The sequence below is a fragment of the Vombatus ursinus genome, unplaced genomic scaffold (assembly GCF_900497805.2).
Source record: "Vombatus ursinus unplaced genomic scaffold, bare-nosed wombat genome assembly UNPS02014785.1, whole genome shotgun sequence".
Classification (NCBI taxonomy): domain Eukaryota; kingdom Metazoa; phylum Chordata; class Mammalia; order Diprotodontia; family Vombatidae; genus Vombatus; species Vombatus ursinus.
The window spans coordinates 12,017,224-12,022,179 of record NW_020954563.1 but is presented as its reverse complement, the minus strand read 5'-3'; positions in this window follow the sequence as shown (position 1 = coordinate 12,022,179).

The window sequence follows — 4,956 nt, the reverse complement described above, 5'->3', positions numbered from 1 at the left end:
GGAAACAGTGCATCGAAGGAAAAAAAAATCTTTACATTAAGTTTCTTAGACAAAGGTCTCATTTCCAAGATATATAAAGAAATTGCTCAGATGCATAAGATTAAGGCCATTCTTAAATGGACAAATTGTAGAAGTTTATGAACGTCAATTTTCAAAGGAAAAAATCATAAGCCATCAACAGTCAGATGAAAAAATGCTCCAAACCACTAATAAAGATGCAAATTAAAATGACTCTGGAGGCCTTTACCTCACCCCCATCAGACTGGTAAAGTTGGCAAAAACGGAAGATGGCAAATGTTGGAGCAGCTGTGGGAAAACAGACTCAGATATAGAAGACTGGTGGAGCTGTTAGTCCAACTATTCTTTTTTTCTTTTTGTGAATACTTCCAAGTGCTTTTAATAGAAATGAGTGTTGAACTTCATCAAAAGCTTTTTCTTTATCTATTAAGATTAAAAAAAAACCTTTTATTATTGATTTAATCAATTATGTTAATAGTTTTCCTTATGTTTAACAATCTCTGCATTCCTGGCATAAATCCCATTTGATTTTAATGTATAATCTTTGTAACATAGTGTTATAATCTTTTAGCTAGCATTTTATTTAGGGTTTTTGCCTCCATATTCATTAATGAAATTCATTTATAATTTTTTTATTCTGTTTTTACTCTTCCTGGTTTAGGCATCAATATAATATGTTTTATAAAAGGAGTTTGGTAGGATCCCTTCTTTGTCTATTATTCCAAATAATTAATTTAATATTGGAATTAGTTGATCTTTAAATGTTTGATAGAATTCACTTGTAAATCTATCTGGTCCTGGTGCTTTTTTCTTTCTTTTAATTTATTTTTAGTTTTCAACAATCACTTCCATAAGCTTTTGAGTTCTAAATTTTCTCCCCATCCCTCCCCGCCTCCCAGTCCAACTATTCTTGTTTTTGGTTTTTCTTTTTGCAATCAGGGTTAAGTGACTTGCTCAGGGTCACACAGCTAGTAATTGTGAAATATCCGAGGCAGGATTTGAACTCAGGTGCTCCTGACTCCAAGGCCAGAGCTCTATCCACTGTGCCACCTAGCTGCCCCCAGTCCAACTGCTCTTAAAAGCAATTTGGAACTATACTGCAAAAATCACTAAACTATGCAAACCCTTTCACCCACTGATACCACTATTAGGTCTATATCCCAAAGTAAACAAGGAAAGAAATAAAAAACCCATATATTCAAAAATGTTTATAGTAACCCTTTCTGTAATGCCAAAGAACTAGAAATTAAAGAGATATCCATCAACTGGGGAATGACCGAACAAATTATAGTACATGAATATAATGGAAAATTATTGTGATGTAAGAAATGATGAAAAGGACAGTTTCAGAGAAATCTGGGATTAGCTATATGAACTGATGTAGAATAAAGTGAGAGAACCAGAGAACAATTTATAACACAATAGTATTGTAAAGACAAACAACTTTGACATAAAGGGTGATACCATAAGCAAATCAGGAGAGCAAAGAATAGTTTACCTATCAGATCCATGAGAAGGGAAGAATTTATGACCAAACAAGAGATAGACAGCATTACAAAATACAAAACAGACAATTTTGATTATATTAAATTTTAAAAAGGTTTTGCACAAACAAAACCAATGCAACCAAAATTAGAAGGAAAGCAGAAAGCTGAGGAACAATTTTTATAGCAAGTGTCTCTGATAAAGGTCTCATTTCTCAAATATACAGAGAACTCTGTCAAATTATAAGAACACAAGTCATTCCCCAATTGACAAATGATCAAAGGATATAAACAGGCAGGTTTCAGATGAAGAAATCAAAGCTATCGATAATCATATAAAAAATGCTGTAAATCACTATCGATTAGAGAAATGCAAATTAAAACAACTCTTAGGTACCGCCTCATAACTATCAGATTGGCTGATATGACAGAAAAGGAAAATGATAAATGTTGGAGATGTGGGAAAATTGGGACACTAATGTATTGTTGGTACAGTTGTGAACTGATCCAACCATTCTGGAGAGCAATTTGAAACCATACCCAAAAGGCAATCAAACTCTGCCTATCCTTTGATCCAGCTATACCACTACTAGGTCTGTATCCCAAAGAGATCATAAAAAAGGGAAAAGGACCCACAAATACAAAAATATTTATAGCAGCTCTTTTTGTGGTGGCAAAGAATTAGAAATTGAGGGGATACCCATTAATTGGGGAATGGCTGAACAAGTTGTGATATATGAATGTAGTGGAATCCTACTGTGCTATAAATAATGATGAAGATTTCAGAAAAACCTGGACTTACATGAACTGATGCTGAGTGAAGCGAGCAGAACCAGGAAAACACTGTACGTTGTAACAGCAACATTGTGCAATGATCAATTATGAATGACTTTGCTCTTTTCAGCAATGCAATGATCCAAGACAGTTCCAAGACTCATGATGGAAAATGCTATCCACACCCAGAGAAAGAACTGATGGGAGTCTGAATGCAGATCAAAGCATACTATTTTCACTTTCTTTTTTTTTCCCGTTTTTTTCCCTTTTGTTCTGTTTCTTCTTTCACAACATGACTAACGTGGAAATGTTTCACATGATTGCACATGTATAACTTATACCAGATTGCTGGCAGTCTTGGAGAGGGGAGAGAGGAGGGAGGGAGAAGATTTGGAACTCAAAATTTCATAAAAAAATGAATGTTGAAATTGTCTTTACATGCAATAAAAAAAAATACTGTTGAAAAGATAAAAAGACAAAAAGACAAAACACCTTTGAAAGGCTTAAGTACGCTGATCAATGCCAAGACCAAATCTGATTTCAAAGGACTGATGAATGCTACCCACTTCCTGGATTCAAGAATGCAGACTGAAAGAATTTGTTTTACCTGACTACAAATGCATGTTACAAGGATTTTGTTATTTAACTGGGTAGGGAAGAAGTGGAAGAGTAAAAATAAATGCTTGTTAAAAAAAATAATCGAAAGAAAACAAGTTAAATAATTGGAAGCCTATGGGGTTCAGAAAAAGTCTATTTCCTACTTGATCAAATTGTTCCTGTATGCAAAATTTTGTGTAACTGAACTTGGCTTTATTGGAATTAGTATTATTTTACTTGGCATAGTCTACCAATTGAGTAAAAAATGGTGGCTTTTTCATTCAATACCAAAAAGTCTAAAATTAAGGGACTCATTGCTCTGTAAGGTGGTACAGGCTGAAAATATAAGTATAGTCATGCTGTTAAAAGGATGCATTTGAACAGCACGCTTTGTCATAAATTCTGACAAAGGCAGAAATAGATTGTACTGATGAGGTTGGGCTCAATGGCCACTAAAGTTCCTTCCAGCCCTAAATCTGTGATTCTTACGCACAGGGAAACTTAGAATGCCCAATAATGGGACTTACAGTATGAAAAATATTAACAATTTCAAATGTGTTGGTTAATAACTACGCATTTGGAGTCTTAGGGCAGAGGAAGGGGAGGAGCTGAATTGGGCTATGGTTGGGTTCTCACTGTTAAGTATGGAAGGAAGAACACCATCTAGGTCCTAGAAGGAACAGGTGATAAAGGACACCAGTCCTCCTAGTCTCAACAATTTCTTGGAATAGGCTCTCAGATGAGGTTGGCCTCCATCTTCCATGTACAAAAGGCATTTCCCTCTCTCCTTCTGCCACAACAACAACAACAACGACAAACCAGCTAGCTACTCAACATCTTTCTGGTTGTTTGCTGATACACAAAAGACCAAATGGCTCTCAAAGTCTGAGTAAGCCCTCCAAGACTCCAATTTATTAAACATCTATCACAACTCACATTAATGTGTTGCTTTATGACAAAGCACATCAACTTACTTGATTTGAAAAATAAATGTTGACATTGAAAATAAAAGCAGTGTTTTTCAGCACAAAAAAAAATTGTATATCTTCCTTTATTTCCCGAGTTAATATTGAGGTAGTTCCTTAACATATACAAAACCAATTTACCTCAGTTTACTGAGTCCAATTTTGCACTCCTGTTTCACTCTACCTTTTCTTACTAGTCCCAAGTATAAATAACTTTTGTCTTACTTTTATCTTACTTAAAACCAAAAAAGATGGTTTTAATCCATCTTGCTCATTGTCCTCTAAACTGAACATATTACAGAGCTGAGGTATTCGAGATTATTTGGCATATTTACACTCCCTATTAAAGTAGCTAACTTAAATGTTTTATATTCTCTCCTCCTACCCTAAACAATTTAGGATGCTTTTTATTACAGTAGCCTACAATTTTTTTTGGTGGGTCCTTGGTTTGAAAAAGTTTTTAAGTCAGATTAAATTCAAATATTTAAATGTCTGCTTACATCCAAGGTACTAAGAATATAAAGATATAAAAACAAGACAAATCTGGCCCTCAACGAGCTAATTGAAGGTGCAGCTGTATACCTAAGTATGATTTACAAAACAGGAGTGTGAAGTATCAATATGGATTCACAGAGGAGTTAGTACCTAATACTACCTTGAAGTATTCCAACTTTGGGGTAAAAGAGCCCTCACGAATGCCAGAGGACTGTAAGAACTCAAGGAAGATAATAGCCCAGTTTGGCTAGATTAGCACATATGAAATAAAGAAAAAAAATCTGGAAAGGTAAACTAGAGCTGTAGTTAGATTGTAGAGGGCCTTGAAAGCCAAGTTAAGGAGGTCTGTGTCTTATTCTGCTCTACAAACAGGAAGAATTGCTTAGATACCCATCAGAAAACACCATCACTTCTATTATTTGCTGTCAAAGTAATGCAGTACAAATTGAAAAAGACTCAGGCCAAATAATTGAAGAACATCAGAGAACAGTTCATCTCAGCTATTTTGGGCACAGTAGTGATGCCACCAAGACCATCATCCCAAGGCATGAGGCAACAAGAGTCTGGACTAAGGCAGTAGCAGTCAGGGTTAAGATGCGACAGATACAAAAGGCCCTAAGGAG